A 19,447-nucleotide genomic window follows, 5' to 3' on the forward strand; every position below is an offset into this window, starting at 1 on the left:
TCCTTTTTCAACTTAGAATAGCTGTTTCCAAGAATATTGGGTCGTTTCTAAGGATGCTGTGTGTAAGACCTCCCCAGGTTGTAAACTCACATGTCCTTTGTGCTTTGGTGCGTTAATGGATGGGGTTCTTGGGCGTGTCGCAGTGCCTGAGAGTCTGTCTGGCCTCTGAAGTTGACCTGATGTGTGCTGCTGATTTTCCAAAGCAGAAAATCATCATGAGACAATGAGTCTATGCAAGGTCTTGTGGGTGAGCTAGGTCTAAGCTCCAAGTAACCACAACCCACTGTGCTACATGGCTTGTTGCAGGGTCACAACTTGAGCAAAGGAAGTTTCTAATGGTATTTTAGGATTCCTTCAGAGCCTGTCTCCCTGACAGGGTCTTTTCCACAGTTCCTACCCACGTGCTAGCTGCAACACATGTAATCAGGCAGTGGGACACAGAGTGGATAAAAAAAAATTCTCAGCAACATTTATTTGGCAGATTTGGATAAGACTGGATAAAAAAATTCTCAGCATTTATTTGACAGATCCATTCACTGTGATCAAAGGCCCTGTCCTGATCCCATTGAATTTAATGGACATTTTGCTAATAACCTCAGGAGACCAGGATCCGAACTCTCCCTGATTTGTGTCAAGACAGTTAGAGCTTCAGGAGAAATTAAATCCTTTCCCCTACTCTTTGGGTGGGGGGAAAAGGCATGTATCATGCTTCCTCTTTGGATGATGCTTGTTCGCACAACTGGCAATTATCTGAGACAGTAGCTGGTGTAGCATGTGTCAGAGGAGTGTGCTAAGGCAATTTCTCTCATCGTCATATATTTAGCCCTGAGTCTGGAAGACAGCTCGTACTAGACAGAGCTGAGCTAAGGTTACCTCCATGATTGTAGCCATGCATTTCTAGTCTGTGCAACGAATGGTGCTGCAGAACCCGGCTTTGAACTTCCACTTCTTTTTATTCTTTTCCTAGCAGACTTGGTAGAGGAAGGGGTGTTGTGATGATTTCTCTGTCTTCCCCCGAGATTTATATTTCTGGAATATGTCTCAAATATACTTAGGGAAAAGGAATGAAATTCAGCAGTATGACTGCTAGCAGAACAAATGCTTTGCTGGTGGTAGCTCTTTCCCCCTTCATGTTAGCACTGAATTTGTTCTGGTTTTCCTGAAATGCCTTTAAACACTTCATTTCTTTTTTAGAGTTAGCCAAGATGGTCCCTTGTGTGAAAGTTAGCTTTGGGAAGAAAGCACTAAGCCTCTTACGAGAGCAAAGCTGTGCCTGTGTTTAGACTCATTCCATCATCCTCTGTGGCATTTGAGCTGATTCCTCTTTTTATGCCTATCACCTTCTCATTTCCTTTGGCTGGGATCCCTGTTTCTTTCTGCTGAAATGTTTGGAGGGCAGGCAATTCCCTGGCTGCCTGCAGATGAAACGAGATCAGCTTTCGGCGACGAGTTGTGTAACAGCTGCCCACTGTCACTATAGAGCCAATTTTGGGACAGTGTCGTCAGCTTTGTCAATCCATATGTCCCAGGGAGATTTTTACTGGATCAAAGCTTAAGTGCACATTAACTGGATCAAATTCTTAAATGTACATCCGAGATCTGAAGTGACGAATGGGACACCCAAGTTTCATTAACCAAACCATGGTCTATATATGAATGTGTGTGAATGAGCAAAGTATTTTTTAGTATTCTCTGCAAATTTTACTTTGTTATTTAATAAAGCTTGTAGCTGTCAGGTTTGTGCTTGTGAAAAGCATCTTACAAAAAGACCAGTATGAATAATATTAGGCTTTCATTTGGCCAGAGCAAGTGTAAAAAGGCCTGGTGGAAGCTTGCAAAGGTATATAGTAGCTTTCTAATAATAAAAATGTCTTAGATGTGGGACGCTGTGTCCTGGAAGATGACCTGTTGTTCCCTAACAGCAGAGCCTCGTCCAGTGAGGGCATGCCCTAAATTGCTCTTTGCATTTGAATTCATTTCAGAACAAGGTGGCAAGACCCCAGGGCTCGGAGGTCAGCAACGCACAAGCTGCATCAGATCCCGGGTGGCTTCTGCCAGGAGGATCAGCATTAGCCTGTCTTGCGGCTGATGGGCTGCAGAACAAGTTGTGGAGCTCAGACAGCTCTTGATTTGCGTCGGTTTGCATAGACAGCTAGATAACTGAAACACCATGTGCTTCAGAGGAGTTGTCTGCAGAGACCCCACGCCTGAAAAGAAAGTCTCAAGACTGAGTTTGGGTATATTTCTCTTTGCCTAAATACAAAAGCATAATCAATTCAGCTTGCTTCACTTACCTGGTTTGTACGAGATACATTTTTGTACGATATTCTTCTTTCAGCCTAATAGTGGCTTAACCTGATTCATCATCTTAATACTTCTTTAACTGATTCAATTTAAATAAGAAACCAACCGTATCTGGTGCAAAATTTGCTGAGTGATTGTGATGTGGGCCTACTCAGTAGCTCATGGTCTGACCTTAGCTCTGGGTCATTCTCAACAGGCTTCTGAGCATACACAACATGACAGCTGCCTTCAGGGCAGCTAAAGGAATGAAAAAAAATAATGCTTATTTATTTTATTTTAAATAACCATCTGATGTTGTAAACAAACTAATGAACATACTTTAGCCAGATGTGCAGCATTTATAAATTAGTACAAGCAGCTCCGTTCCTCTGATAAAGTCAGTTGGTGTATATTGATTTGCAGCTTCCACTGATCAGACCTGCCTGCATGAGATTAACCTCTTGAAATTGTCTTTGAAAAGTGAATTTGGCCTATTTCTGTGCAGCGCTGGATAGCTTTTAATAGGAAATGTCAACCCAGCATTCTGGGTGCTTTTGGACAATGGGTTTCATTATGGAAGTTCCCATAGTAATTTTTTCCAGCAATAAGCTGCTTTTTCAGGCTGGATAAATTCCAGCTCAAGTAATTACACTCCGCCTTCCTCAGTTCTCCCCAAAGGTCCAATTAATTCAAGCATTCTTAGCATAAAATCGTTACATGCTGCTACTGTACATGGCTAAACAGCTGTTGTGCTTCCCCCAACGACGAATACGTCTCAGTGGTGCGTGAACTGATTCCCTTACATCACTCTGCTGCAGTGTGCCCGAATGATTTCAGTGCTCACAGTCCTCCAGGAAGAAGCACATTGGTTACACATACTTTTATCATGCTCTTCCTAGTCCTGCTAATCTTGCTCGTCCTTCTTCACTGTCTTTCTCATTCAGAAGAGAAAATAGGAAGAAGCAGAAAGTCCTGCTGGTTAAATTCGCTTCTGGATCTTGAACCACCATGGGTGAGGAAGGTCTCAGAGCAAAGGGTGGCATGTTGCCAGGGGTGCCGGGCACAGTGGGAGGCTTTGCTCACATGGCACATGTTGTTCTGGATACCTGAGAGGGCACCTGCCTCTGAAGTAATTAGTTATGTCCGGATTGCTTAACAGACCTGTGACACCAGTGTGTTAGCCGGTGTCCATCTATAGTGAAACAGGGTCTTAAAAACCCAGAGAGATAGTGGAGATAAGCCTACAGCTGCAGTAGTGCCTGCTCTGCTTTTTCTTTTCAAAGTGTTTTCACATCTGCTTTTTTGGCGAGGTCTCGGTGCCATCGTTGCAGCAGGAACATGCTGCTTTGCTGCCCACTGATTCCCAGCTCTAATGATCTGGTGCAACTCCCGTGGCTGGTGAAATCAGCTCCAGTGCTCATGGCTGACCCTTGCTGGCCCACTGGATCCAGCTGTCCCATCCGGGAGGGCTTTCCAGGCCTTGTCCTGGGTTCAGCTGAGAGGGTTAATTTTTTTCATAGTAGCTAGTACTGGGCTGTGTTTTGGATTTGTGCTGACAACAGTGTTGATAACACCGGGATGTTTTCATTCCTGCTGAGCAGTGCTCACACAGCGCCAAGGCCTTTTCTGCTCCTCACACCACCCCACCAGCGAGTGGGCTGGGGGTGCACAAGGAGTTGGGAGGGGACACAGCCCGGACAGCTGACCCCAATGACCACAGGGATATTCCATACCATATGACATCATGCTCAGTATAAAAGGGGTGCTAGTCGGGGAGGGGTGCACGGCTCCAGGGCACGTGGCTTGGGCACGGTCCGGCTTCAGGACCAGTCTGAGCATGCGGTCTGAGTTGTGCAGTCCTTGGGTGAGAAACTGCATTGTGTATCACCAGTTTTGTGTATTCTAAGTACTGTTGCTGTTTTGGGTTTTTTTCTTTCCCTCTCTCTTTGCCTTCCCAGTAAACTGTCCTTATCCCAGCCCACGAGGTTTTGCCTTTTCCTTCCCATTCTCCTCCACATAACACTGGGGGCAGGGGCAGGGGGTGAGCAAGTGGCTGCGTGCTGAACCACGACACCAGCTTTGGAAAGCTTGGTCCCATCATAACAGCTGTGGTAGCGAGGCAGTTTCAACATCAGGGTTAAAAGGCACAGCGTCTTTTTTTGTAGCTTGAAAGCTGAAAAACAATGTGCTGCACCTGGTGGGACATGTACACTGCTCGGGCAGCAGCACATGGCAGGAGGGCTGCAACGAGAGAGGCTATCGAGAAAATAAAGCTGAGTGTGAGAAGGATCTGAGAGGGAAGTTTCTCTACCATGTGTTTTGCTCTTTGACCTTCAGGGATTTTTGCACCCTGCTCCCTGCTCACCCCACTTTGCAGGGAGGCTGGCCCTCACTGCTCCCCAACTCCTCTTTCTTCACCACCGGATCCACAGGTTTGATTTCTGTCCACGCAGACTCCCAGGCCTTGTGGAAGTGAGTCCTTATGGGGGCAACCCGGTGACCCCTCAGCATCCTAGGACTTTTACTGGATGTCCCTCTGTGACAGGCTGTCATGGTTTAACCCCGGCTGGCAACCAAGCACCCTGCAGCTGCTCACTCGCTCCCCTGCTGCTGCGATGGGGGAGAGAATCAGAAGGGTAAAAGAGAGAAAACTCATGAGTTGAGATAAAGACAATTTAATAGGTAAAGCAAAAGCCACGCGTGCAAGCAAAGCAAGACAAGGAATTAATTCAGCACTTCCCATGGGCAGGCAGGTGTTCAGCCATCTCCAGGAAAGCAGGGCTCCGTCATGCATAACGGTGACTTGGGAAGACAAACACCATCACTCTGAACATCCCCTCCTTCCTTCTTCCCCCAGCTTTATATGCTGAGCATGACGTCATACGGTATGGAATATCCCTGTGGTCAGTTGGGGTCAGCTGCCCCGGCTGTGTCCCCTCCCAACTCCTTGTGCACCCCCAGCCCACTCACTGGTGGGGTGGTGTGAGGAGCAGAAAAGGCCTTGGCTCTGTGTGAGCACTGCTCAGCAGGAACAAAAACTTCCCTGTGTTATCAACACTGTTGTCAGCACAAATCCAAAACATGCCTCCATCTCCATTTTCCATGGAGAAAATTAACTCTATCCTGGTCAAAATCAGCACACAGACTCTCCTCTTTGCTTCGCTGTTAGATGCCTGCATAAATGATGACAAAGCTTTTGCACATAACCTCACACCTCTTTAGAAGGGGGTACCTCACCTGAGCTGAGGTGCTGGTCTTATCCAGTGCCTCTGTACGGGTGTGCATCTTGTTAATGGAGGGCTGCGAGGCTATGCCCACGGGCCTCCTCCCTGCACCAGCACCCACCCTGGCAGGGGTAGCAGCCAGAGTCTTCCTCTGCACAGGAGAAGGGGTCTAAGGAGCTGATGCTGCAGGACCCCAGCGCTTGGGGTGGATGCCAGGGGCTGGCAACTTTCAGGCCCCAGAAGATGGCTGATGCCCAGAAGACCTGCTGAGAGCTTCTTTTTGTGTTACTGGCTGCTCCGCCAGAACTTAATTTGCTCTTTACCTTGTGCCAGATAGGGAATCCCTGTGGGGAGCAAATGCTGGAACCAGTCTTTCCCCCTGGGCCAAGGGTGTGGGGATATTAAATTGCCATTTTCAGGGTGACCTCCTGCCTCTGTGCAATCATTACAAGAGTCCAGAGGAGATGCAGCTCCCCTTGTTCTCTTCCTCAGTTTTCCCACTCCGTTGTCTCGGTTTTCCTCATCTCCCTGTCCTCTTCTCCTTTCTCCTTAGCATCTGCATGACACAGATCCATATGGATTTAACAGAATATCATTAACATGCAGATGGCTACAGAAGGCTGATGCTTTCTTAAAAACATAGCGCTTTCTATTTTTACTCTCTCTGAGCGATGGGTGCCTCAGACAAAGCTGAGGAGGTCTGCCCGGCTGCTGTGCACTGATCTCGGCTGCTGTCTCCCTGCACAAGTCTTATCCTGGTGGTGCTTCAGAGATGGCTTGGACTCCAGGTTGTGTCTGTTCAGACTGTGGCCCTGTTACAAATTTGTAGCAATACAGCATCTAAAAAGGGTAGGAGGAAAGTTATGTTTTCGGCTATGCATATGCAAATTAGGATACCGGGAAATTTAAAGAAGAGTGTGGGGTTTTGTTCTGTTTCTGTATTTCAAATTCCCCTCTTCCCCCCCCCCCCATCTGGTTTTTGTCCTTCTGCTTTCACAAGTGCTACAAGAATTGAGATCACTTGCCTTACGACACTACAAATTAGATGTGGTACAACACAAGTGCACTGGTACTTCCTTCACAGTGCATTGTAAGTTTGTCTTGTTCACGTGGCTTTTTTAAACAAGAGTCTGATAATAGTTTGTATTGTAAGAAAACAAAAAAGGACCCTTCATTTTCATCCCCCTCAATCTAGGTTGAATTTTCCTTATTTAATGGTTGGATAAGCAAGTATTTACTGCATTTATTTCATATGGTTGCTTTTCCGCTCAGTGATGATGATATCCATTTATGTCATATTTTGGCATATAGACTGGCGAGGGGGGCAGGGGGTGGTGTAGTTTGTTTTACCTTGCAGGCAAACCTTCACAGCATTTACCAGCCATTGTGCTAGCAGCTAGTTTAATCGCACATCCATTGTAGGCACTAAAGGTCCAGCATTTTCAATGGGAAGCATATGGGGCTTCGAAGCCAGTTGTAAACTGCATTGTTGTAAATGTCAAAATAAGTTACTTTGCCTGAGAATTTAAAAAAAAAAAAAAAAATCTAACACTGGGATCCAGCTAGACACCTAACTTTCCAAATTACAGGAATTCTAAAATTAAAATTTGAAGTGAAATAAAAATCAAACTTTGAAACTTTCCCAAGTCCCCTGTTTTCACCTTGAAAAGCCTTATTAGCTTCTCAAATGTCTCAAAGCATGTGGATTGTACTGATGTGACTGAAAAACACATTTTTTGCAGCAGTTTTTCACTTGAGTGTTCAAACCTTGAAGCAGAGGAACGTAAGGCATAGAACCAGATTTGGGCGTTTAATGTATTCTCCAGTGAAAATTGCTTACATAACTTAAACGTGTATAATCAACGCAACTCACGCCTTGCAGCATCAGCCTGACTCTCAGAATGCACCACAGCTGCAGAGTTTGGTGGCTCCCAAAGCTGGACTGTTACAAATTGGCTGTTTAGAAATCTAATGTATATTTCCTTTAAAAAGAAACAAACAAACAAACAAACCATCCAAGAATTAGTTGGGCAGGTGGTAGATCTCTGCTGCTTACCTGGAAATACTCTTTGCTGATAGAGACCTATGGTTGGAGTAGAACCTCATAATTTATTGTGATTTATTTCTGTCATGGCCTTACTGTTCACAGATAGGTAAGAAAATAAAGCCCTTTCTCCAATTGCAATGTAATGAGGTGACATGCACCAAAATCTGCATTTCCACTGCATATAAGGAGAATGGAGGGAGCCCGAAAAGCCTTTCTGTGTGCAAGACTCATATGCCGTGGGTGCAAGGCAGGATGCGAGTGACCACACACTTCAACACTTCAGCTGTTCTCTGCTTGTGGTCTCTGCTGGACCTGTGCATCCTCTTTATAAGTAGCTGCTATTACACTAGGGTGTCACTTCAGTCCCTGTGCAGACTTGTTGGTTGGGGTTTTTTTCACCATGAGATAATCAAGACATAAGGACATTTGAGGATGAGTCTGGCTAAAGCTTCTGGTAAAATCATTGTGCCCTTTGTATTTGGTGGTCCAGAGAGGTTGTGGAGGCCCCATCCCTGGAAGTGTTCAAGGCCAGGTTGGATGGGGCTTTAGGCAACCTGGTCTGGTGGAGGGTTTGGAACTAGATGATCCCTTCCAACCCAAACCACTCTATGAATCTATGATTTCTCTACAAATTTCCAGGCAAATTCTTCAGTGCAGAGTTCTGACCTTGCATCAGGATCTTACTCCAGTTCCTGCAGTCCCAGGGATGGGATGGCTTTTCTGACTTCACCCCACACCAGGGAAAGCATGGGTGTCTCAGCAGTGTTTATGCCTGCCAGGCAGCTTCTATTCCAAGGTCCTGTGTTTCTGCAGTTAGGGCTGTGTGCTCTGTACACGTTGCATTCAAGCACCTGATACTGCCCAGGATCACACAAAATGATGCCTTATAAGTTTTGAAATGTCCTCCCAAAGGGTACTCCAAGGAGCCTTGTAAGTACTGCTAGCATCCCTCTTTGAGGAGGATGGAGTCGTTGCTGGTTTTATTCATCTTCCTTTGAGACATTAGGCACAGTCATTGTGTGGGTAGACTGGAAGCTGAGATGTTGTGACTTAAAAGGGTAATCTGCATGAAATTCTTGGAAGGTGAAAAGATCCATATGCGTGGTTTTGCCTATTAGTGAGTGTGGAAGGTTTTCACTGCTGTCCTTGCCTATCTTTGAAGGCATGTGATTTAATTTCTTCCCCTTATGAGGATAGTTGCTCTTGTTTTTTCCTCCTTGCTTTCCTGCTTTTGTATATGGCTGCTGCTCCCGATGCAGCTTGTGTCTACTTTATACAACTCTTGATGTCTTGCAATTCAAAACTGCCTTTGGTCTTGAGCAGAGCAGAACCGAAAGCAAAGCATATCACGGCCAGAGAGCAATATTGCCTCATGGAGCAGCTTTGAAATAACAACCTTGTTTTCTCACTTTGCTTAACAGCTTCTGTTTCAGACCCTTTTGACCCAGTTTTTCCAGGGCTTGAGAACTCATTGCCTGCTTTACTTAGTGTCTGTGGTATGGCTCGCTATGTTCAGTGATTACCGCTTGACCTTTCCAGTTTCTCTTGCTGCTTTGTGATGAGCCAACCAAAGGGCAGGTGTTGGATATCTTTAAGGCAGCAGGTTGCTAATGTGGGCACTGTTCAGCCAGTGCATGTGCATCCCTGCAGCAGCGTGAGGAATGATGGGAGGATGTACAGCTTGCTGGTAGAAGGCAGCTGATCTCAGAACCTGAAGGCTTTGCACAGCAAAAGTGCTTTTGCTTTCCCTGTGCCAGGGAATATTAAATGTAACTCCCTGTCCAGAAATAACTCTGCAGATACTATCATGCTGAAAGGTATTTGTCTGTATCTTCCCTTTCAGTTGTTACCCAGAGAACTCCTCAAGGCCACTATGTAATTTTGCAAACATTCAATCCCTTCTGTAAGTGACTACATGCTGTACACATCTTGTCTTTTTGATTATGATGCTGGCTTAGACTGTGTATGTCCTTTCATGTCCAGGAGACCCAATCTGTGTGGTTTTGCTTAGAAAATAATAATTTTTAAAGTTAAAGAATAATTCTATTTTTAAGTCCATATAATTGTATCCTTTGCATCCCAGAACTTGATTGTTTTTGAAGAGGTAAAATAGGTCACTAGATTCTAGGGACTACGCAGCTTAAAGGAGCGGTTATGGAAGCTCAACCTTTACTTTCCAAGTTGCTGACTCAATTTCCATTCACATATTAGGAAGCTATGTTGCCATCTGACAGCTGCCTGCAGCTCACATCAAAATGAGATGGTGGTTCAAGTCGAGTCCTCGAGGCTGAAGGGAAACCAAAGTAAAGCAAAAGAAATAAGCCCCTCTAACTTCTCCTGCAGTTTGGGACCCTCTGGGCACCCTTGACTGAGTGCCACGAACAGAGATGGGAGATGCACACATGGCATGCTCTGCTTGGAAGGCCTCCTTTTCTCAGTGAGTAAACTCACCCCGTCCTTCGCAGGTCAGGATGTGACTCATGCTCCAAGGTGCTTCTCAGCAGGGATGACCCGACTAGGCAAATGGTAATCTTAAAATGAGATGGGTGCTGGGTGCTTTCTGTTAGCCAGGAGATGTGTACCTGGTGGTTCAATTTTCTTTGAAAAGACTCATATTTAAAGAAGCCTATAATTTCTGGAAAAATACATGCAATTACTGTGGCATTCCTGCAAGTCCTTATGTCTTCCAAATATAAAACACTTCAAGGCTCTGCAGGAATAAGGAAAGAAAATTTAACCTCTAAGATGAATCAGCTCCTACATTTACAGAGTTACTACCAGATTTCTACACCAATACAGTACTTCTGTGGTGCCACCATAAGCACACGTGTTGCCTTCAGAGCTTGTCTGTAATCAGAATATTGCTAATTTCATACCTTGATTTGAAGTTACTAAAAAGCTGCATAGGCCCTCTAGGAGATAAGAAGATTGGAAAGGAAAGATTGGATTGTGCATCAAAGGGAACATAATCAGTGATGCCTGAATTCCAGGAAACAGAAACCCCTGGGAAAATGACTTTTCAATCACTTTTAATTACAGCTGCCCACTGATAACCCCAGGGCCAGGATGAGATGTTAGATTAAGCCCATCAGGTGTGCTGGATGGCACAACCTGGCTGATTTAATGAGTTGCCTCAATAGGTATTATAACTGATGTGAATCAATCTCTTCACTGCATGACTGATCTCATTGTTAGAAGTCATGTTGCCTGAATGTTGCGCGGTGCAGCCTGGAAGATCAGCGGAGCAAGTAAGGCTAAAACATTGGAAAGCACCTCTTCTTAGCCAGAGATGTTGTTCTACCTGGTACTTAAATACTAATCCATTCTTTCTCTAAGAAGTCATGCGGGTGTATGGGAAAATGTGGGCCCCCTGCTGAATGAGTTGGGTGACGTGGTGACGAGGATACAGAGAAGGCAGAGTTACTGAATGTTGTCTTTGCTTCAGTCTTTACTGCTAAGGTTGGCCCTCAGGAAACCCAGACCCCAGAGGTAGGAGAGAAAGTCTGGAGAAAGGAAGACCTTCCCTTGGTCGAGGAGGATCAGGTTAGAGAACATCTAGGCAATCTCAACATCCACAAATCCATGGGTCTCGATGGGATGCACCCATGAGTGCTGAGGGAGCTGGCAGATGTTATTGCTATGCCACTCTCCATCATCTTTGAAAGGACATGGAGAATAGGAGAGGTGCCTGAGGACTGGAAGAAAGCCAATGTCACTCCAGTCTTCAAAAAGGGCAAGAAGGAGGACCCAGGAAACTACAGGCCAGTCAGCATCACCTCCATCCCTGGAGAGATGATGGAACAGCTCTTTCTGGAGGTCATCTCTAAGCATGTGGAGGAAAAGAAGGTTATCATGAGTGGTCAGCATGGATTCACCAAAGGGAAACCATGCCTGACCAATCCTATAGCCTTCTATGATGGCGTGACCAGCTGGGTGGATGAGGGGAGAGCAGTGGATGTTGTCTATCTTGACTTCAGCAAGGCTTTTGACACTCTCTGCCATCACATCCTCACAGGCAAGCTTAGGAAGTGTTAGATGAGGGGTCAGTGAGGTGGGTAAAGAACTGGCTGAATGGCAGAGGGTTGTGATAAGCGGGTCAGAGTCTAGTTGGAGGCCTGTAGCTAGTGGTGTGCCCCAGGGGTCAGTACTGGGTCTGGCCTTGTTCAACATATTCATCAATGACCTGGACAAGGGGATAGGCTGTACCCTCCACAAGTTTGCCGATGATACTAAACTGGGAGGAGTGGCCAACACACCAGAAGGCTGCGCTGCCATTCAGTGAGACCTGGGCAGACTAGAGAACTGGGTGAAGAGGAACTGTATGAAGTTCTACAACGGCAAGTGTAGGGTCCTGCCTAGGGAAGAACAACCCCAAGCACCAGTGCAGGTTAGGGGTTCACCTGCTGGGAAGCAGCTCTGCAGAGAAGGACCTGGGAGTCCTGGTGGACAACAAGCTCTCCATGAGCCAGCAATGTGCCCTCACAGCCAAGGCAGTAAATGGTACCTGGGGTGCATTGAGAAGAGTGTGGCCAGCAGGTCGAGACAGGTTATCCTCCCCCTCTACTCTGCCCTGGTGAGGCCACATTTGGTGTGCTGTGCCCAGTTCTGGTGGGCTCCCCAGTTCAAGAAAGACAGGAACTGCTGGAGAGAGTTCAGCGGAGGGCTACGAGGATGACTACGGGACTTGAGAATCTCTCGTATGAGGAAAGGCTGAGAGAGCTGGGTCTGTTTAGCCTGGAGAAGACTGAGAGGGGATCTCATCAATACTTACAAATATCTGAAGGGTGGATGTCTGGAGGAAGGGGCCAGACTCTTTTCAGTGGTGCCCAGTGCCAGGACAAGGGGCAAGGGGCACGGGGCACAAACTGGAACACAGGAAGTTCCATCTGCATATGAGGAAAAACTTCTTCACTGTGAGGGTGACCGAGCACTGGAAGAGGCTGTCCAGAGAGGCTGTGCAGTCTCCTTCTCTGGAGATATTCAAAACCCACCTGGACATGATCCTGTGCAACCTGCTCTGGGTGATCCTGCTCTAGCAGGGGGGTTGGACTAGGTGACCTCCAGAGGTCCCTTCCAACCCCCTACTGTTCTGTGATTCTGTATGGGGATACTGCCCAGTTTTCAGAAACAAAAAAGAAATAGGGTTTGTTCCAATGTTGGTCTTCTGTGGGTGAAAAAACAGAGCAGAAAAACCCACCTCACATGGAGTTTGCCCATCTCCTCACTCCTGCGTCCTCGCGAGTTTTATTTAGAGATACACAATTCACATGCCAGCTGTCCCTTGCGAATGGTTAGTGGCAAATGCAAGTCACCCCAGATAAGCACTCTTGATACTTCCTTCTTATGCTAGCTGTGTCCTCACACAGGAAAAGCCAAACATGGCACCTCTCGTGCGCACAGGAGGATTTGGGAGCAGAGAGATCTGCAGTCAGTGTTGGGAAAGAGAGGTGTGGGACAAGACCAAGAAGATAAGGACATGCATTTTCGTTCAACTTACTATAGCATCAGCAGACCCTGATGAAAGCGTAAAAAAAGCAAGGGAGTTAATTTTTGCATGTCAGTTCAGGCTCTGCTCAGGAAATTTAACGTATTTTATAAAATATGCCTGTGTAGGTACTTAAGCATGTTGGAAAATGTTGGACTTGGTTAGTGCTAAAAATATCTTTTTGATTCTTTGATTTTCTTTGTTCTCGTGATAAAGTAATTGAACCATGAACCTCACCTGATAATTTTCAGCATTTAGACAGCTTTGTTGCTGTTTGCCTTTTTTCAAGGCCATTAGTCTTGGTTCTCATATGTTGGCCTAATCGAAGTCATACCAGAGCAATTCAACTTATCCATGCAGCTGTGAGAGGAGAATGAGGTCTTCAAATAGTTAAAGATTTGTAAATGTGGAGTATAAAATAGGTGCTATCTCGTGGCTTTTAATTGCCATGTTAGTGTGCTGCTTGAGTGCTTCATTCAAGGCTTTTAATAGCAGTAAAAGATTCTTTTCAAAGGTGTGACTTTGTGTGTGCTGAGCTGATCATGTCAGGAAAGACAGTCAAAGTTGAGCTGGTGGAGGTGGCCTCATTTTCTCAGGGGCAGGTGGTGTCAGAAGTCTCTGCTGGTGCTTTGTCCCCTGGCAGGGACGAGAAGAGTGTCTGATGTAATGCTGACAGTTCTCTACATTCATATGCATACCATTAGTCTTGCTTTTTCTTCATTTGGGCCTTTCACACAACACTAGCAGGGAAAGAAGCATTTCTTTTAGTGAAAAATGTGGTTGTGAAAACGTAAATTATCAGCAGACTGCAGGCATAGCTTGCTTGCTTCTAAAACTAATTGTAACTCACTTTTATTTAGCACTTGACATTGTCCATTTAATGCAAGCACTAAAGTTTTATACAGGTTTCTAAAGTGTCACTTACAGTTTCATTATCTGACTTCAGCAGCAAAAAACAACATAGGTGAGCTATGGTTAACTCAAAAGAAGCAATAAAAGAACATATGCTTATTAAGCAATAATAGAGGAATCCTACTAAGCTATTTCTAAAATTGCTTCCCAAACTAGAAGTATGCATTCTTCAATTGAGTATTGAGTACTATTTTCCCAGAAGGAGCCAGTTAGTATTTATTATCAACATTAATTTATTATCAACATAGATACATTGGCCAATGACAGATTGCAGTATGAGTGAAGTAATTCAGTATTCCTGTCGGATAAAGACTTGCTAATCTGAATTTATCTAAAGGAAAATTGACAGAGCAATCAACATACTTATTCACAGACTAACTGGGTGAATCTTGCACAGAAAACACGACCAGGAGTTTATGCCAAAGTCTACTGAGATCTGTGTTAAGAAATTGTGTTTTTCTGAGTTTTTACTATTTTGAGAAAGCTGAAAATTATTATACATTCAAATGAATAGTGATCTGAGATACAAACATATTATATTACATATTTGTACATAGACTTCTGCTAATACATATTAATATACCCTGTTATATCTGGGAAATAAATGAACTAGTTGTTTCTGAATTCTCAACTCTGTGCTAACATTTGTTGTAAAACCTTTCTTTTTATCCAGAAACAAAATTCCCTGTGCAGTTTTTTTCTTTTTTCTTTTTTTTTTTTTTTTTCCTGGAAGGAAGAATTAATGGACCATTCAGAAAGAAACAATCTCTGCAAGGAAAGATGCAAATCAGTCATCTGTGAGTGGCTGATGTCCCTGCGCAGTCACTTGTGCTGGGCAGCCTACGGGGGATGGAAGAACACCCCTCTCTGCCAGCCTGCTTTATCCCAAGGAAGGCAGTTTGCCGATACCTGCCAGATGGAGTTGTCTCCCCTCCTATCCTACCCCTCAGACCGGCATTGTCCCTCTGTCTATCTTGCTCTCCAGTGTACTCCAGGCTCAGAAAGAAAAACAAGGAAACTGTTAGAGGTAGAGACTCAATGGGGGCAGAGAGAGCAACTGGAGTGACCAGGGGCTATAATAACCATGGATTGCTTAAAAGGAATGCAGAACAAGTATTTGTAAAAGATGAGACATGCTCCTTCCTCTGTGAAGTGCAGATGAGTTGGCAGTTGTGGAAAAAAAAAAAAAAATCTGCGGAAAATGGTTAGGGTGGTCTTGGGACAGCAGGGCTGGATGCCATGATCATGAGCATTTGTCTCCTGAACACATGTAATGCAAAGAGCTCTTCTGCAGAAAGAGGCAGATGACTGCAGATTTCAAAGGAACAAATTTATTTCTTTCCTCTTTCATTGCAGTTGTAGCCATCAAATAACTATTGCCTCAGGTTTTTAAACATCAGACTCACTGCCTTTCAGCCTGGGGCAGTCCACTGTGACACTACAGAGGTTTATCCTGTCAGTCTCTACATTCCTCCGCTGTTACCCATTTGTAGCCCATCATTCCCATCACAGCTGAGGCTATTTTAGTAGAGTATCACTAGACCAAATCCCTCAGCTCTTTACTGAGGCAAAACTCTCCTGGTTGCAGTCAATAAAATCTGTACGCTGTGGCTGGATGCTGCAAGTTTGAACCAAAGTGCAGTAGTTTAATTCACTACCTTTTGAATTGGTACTTAACTCCTAATAAGTGCAATCAATCAACATACAAATAGAAACAAGGACTGAAATGTTAAAATTGCTTAGTTTAGTTCTGTCCAGGTGAACTACCCAAACAGCTTCTCTCTATGGAGAAGAGAGCTCAGCATTACCAAGGCAGCGGTTGTTGATTTGAAGTCATGGACTTTCTTCTTTTAATCAGTGATTGCATTCACCTGCAATTTTCACACAATATGTGGTCCAAAAAGCCTTTGGAATACAAATACTGTAAAAATCCAGTTTGAAGCAGGTTTGGTGCAAGCAGAGACCAGCTGAACTCTGCATGCCGTCAGGACCTCGGGGCCCACTGCTGCGCGCGGTACTGTGCGTTGGAGTGCTAGCTGCTCTTGGAGAGATGCAGGACTTCATAAGTCTTTTCAATTCCTTCCCCTTTTCCTGCACTACAAATTTCTCCTTCTTGCATTAGGCATTTCTACCTGCTGTGAAATGTCCACCCACAGTTACGTCTGAAAAATAACAGTAGAGAAGACAGAGTGTGTTATCCTGTGCTTGAGAGCTTCTGTAGAAATGTGGAGCGACAGCAGAATGATGGCAGCTGATGAAAAAAAAATAAGGTTTTATTATCAAGCTGCATAGCTAGCAAATGATTTCAATAGTGTGGGTTTAAATCTTTCCTTTTGGGCTCTATTGCTAGCACTGAACTTTTGGTTCATGATGAAAACCAATATATATTTAGTCTTAATTACGCTTCCTCATTATTTTAGTAATATTGATTACTTTGCTACTTGAATCAGCACAAGGATAGAGTCAAAATATTATTTGGAATAGAGGACTGGGAAAATAATGCTACCAAAAAACTAGTATGTTGGGTAAAAATATATTGTCGTATTGACTGTAATCAGTAACACCCAAAGCGTGAAGGAAGTAAACACTGTCCCTATCTGCTGACAATGTTGTGCTCTCAGCTGATGTTATCATTTCAAAATAATCCTCATCTGAGTGAAAGAGAATTCTTTCTTCCTTTCCTCGGAGTGACTATTGTCCTCCTGTTCTTCAGTGTGATGTGTGCCATGGCAGAAGAAACTAAAGAAACTTACTGCATATGTTTTCTCATCCTATAGCATCCTGAAATCATTTTCAGAGCAATCCTGTATAGTCACAAAGCTGTACCCGGTTAAAAGATTATTGTGACATTATTATTAGAAACCACTGCAGCAACAACTTGCCAAATGAACTGTTAAAAACAAACCAGGTTCACTGAACCACAGTAAAATTTCATTGAAGGCTGCTTGAGGCAACATACGGTTTTTGAAGGTCTTTATCTTTTTAACCATTTGTCTCTTCCAGTATCAGTGGCAGACCTCTCCACCTCCCTTTTTCTTTCATTTGAATGTAAATAGCCATTTCAAAAACTGCAACTTGCTTTTTGTGACAAGCTCATTTGGTGGTGTGCCACTGTTAAATTGGACAATCTACTGACATGCAGAAACATGAATTAGGGGGAGAAAAATGCTTTTTTGCTACTAAATAAAAGTATGTGTTCTCAGAGCTTTGGGAACTCTGCTTGAGGCTTTTTGGCTGCTGCTTTCCCCCATGAACTCTGAGTACCTATTCTGTGGTTGTTGGTCTTGAGGCTGAAGTTTCAGAGATGCTAAACCATTTTTTCTTCAGATGACAAAAAAGGAGGCCCCAAACTGATTCCTGTAAATGCAGAACCCACAATTAGAGCCTGCTGTGCAAACTATGGGCAGTGGCTTGCCTGTGCCTTAGAGCATGTGCCAACACTGCCGTCTAGCTTCTGCAAAGGTTTTGTATGCTCTTGCTTCACTTTAGTTGCTTGTGTTCTTCAGTTACACAGCTTTGTCGAGTCTTCGGTGGCAAATCCAGGTCCTGTAGCATTGTCTTCTGTTCAGATACGCCGTGTTCTTTTCCACAGGAATGTTTGAATTGGTTGCAGCATGGGATGAGTGATGGCGGATGGCTGCAGCAAACAGTAGAGGAGACCTGAAGTGGGAATGCAGTAAGAAAACCCCCAGCCTGTGTTTGCAGATAGGGAACTGAAACCTGTCTGCGCAAACTCTTACGGGATTTTTGGCAGTACCACAACTCAGGCAAACTGGTCCTAGGTCTGTTCAGTGTTCCTAATCATGAAGCATTGGTAATATCCTTGGAGAGAGTCCTCTGACATGCCATCCGCCTTTGGGCTCAGTGTTGTCTTCCACTTTCCTGCATCTTTCTCTTCCCCTTATTCTTCTGTGTCTCATACCATGTATACATTTTTTTTCCTTTCACCACGAAATTTGTAACTTTTGCTTCTTAGTCTGTGGTGACCTGGGAGCTACTTACAGTCTGAAGTACTGTCTTTAGGTGTATATGCATTTCATGTCTGGTCACCACAGGGATTTTAAAACATTAAGTTTCCATTTACCAGGAACTTGCATGTGTTTACCAAAATCTGTATTTATACAGCTCTTAGGTTACAGGTGGTATTGCATAAATAAGAGAGAATAATGAAAGCATGTAATTATTATTAGGCAGGCAGAGGGCTCTATTAAACTCTAGTTTGAAGTTGTGTAATTCCTCCATCTTCAAACAGCCTGTAATGCAGGAATGAAACAATTATGTTCCCACTTCCTTGCTAGTATAATTTCAGAGAAATTGATTATCATCAGTACATTAAGGTGATTTAAAGCTGAATTTAGTCCACAGTTGCCTGGCTGATGATTTTGTTTCTGGTTTTGACTGTTTTCAGTAGCCTCCATTAAATATCTCAGCTGCAACATTAGCTATTCTTACGTATTCTTAACCTTACAATTAACCTGTATTCATGGGTACTGTCTCATGTTAGTGAGGCATTTGAATGAGAATCTTTTGTATCTGCTGAAGCAGCTGTTAGTGTGGCTGCATACCTGGCTGAATTAATTAATCATTTCATTAAACAAAAGTACTCTTAGCTATGCTAATCAAAAGCATGCTGATCACAATTTTTCCAAACAACCCCCTGAAACCTAAACAAACAAACAAAACACTTCAAGACTCTGATAAATAAGTGATGCTTTATTTAAAAGGATTAAAAAGAAAAAAGAAAAAAAATTATCTGAGAGGAGTTTCATCAGCATTATGAATATATTCTTTTAGGGATAATAGCACTGGCAAAATAGCCATCTCTGGTGATCTCATCTGAATAGTTAATGCTCCCTAAACATAGTTATTGCTGTGCCTTTTTGAATGTGACAGGAAACACATGCTTTGTGCTCTGCACTGCATCTTTGTGAACAAGGAGAGGATGATGGATGCTGATCACTGGATCCAAGCCCTTCTCGTGTCATCCCAGAAGCAAATTGAGGCAGTCTGCATGTGCTTCTTGACTTCCAAGAGCAAACACATGGGCACAGGCTGCACGGAGAGTTTGAAAGGGAAGGGGAGGTGGAACATATAAGTGATAATACTTTAAGTAAACAGCTTCAGAGACAGCTTCTTTAGAGAGAGGTAGATCAGTGTATTAAGAAATGAGACAACTGGCATCAAAACTCCATATGAAGCAAATTTTTCTGGTTTCTCTGCTTACCTGGAGCTCTCCAGTGTATGTTTTATGATTATTTTAATGGTACAATGCAGAGACTTTTTTTGCTGAGGTGGCAGTTTCAAATCCTTGGGATGCACATGATTTTAATTCATGCTTTCCTGAAAGAGCTACTGTTGTTGGGCAAGTAGCAGAGCCAAGCAGAAGGGTAAGCTGCAGAGAAAGAAGCTTCAAGCTGTGTCCTCCCCACTGGACTTGAAGGAGGTATTTTCCAACGTCTCTGGGGGCTTTGATTACAGAATCACAGAACAGTAGGG

Source organism: Balearica regulorum, chromosome Z, assembly GCF_011004875.1.
Source record: "Balearica regulorum gibbericeps isolate bBalReg1 chromosome Z, bBalReg1.pri, whole genome shotgun sequence".
Taxonomy (NCBI): Eukaryota; Metazoa; Chordata; class Aves; order Gruiformes; family Gruidae; genus Balearica; species Balearica regulorum.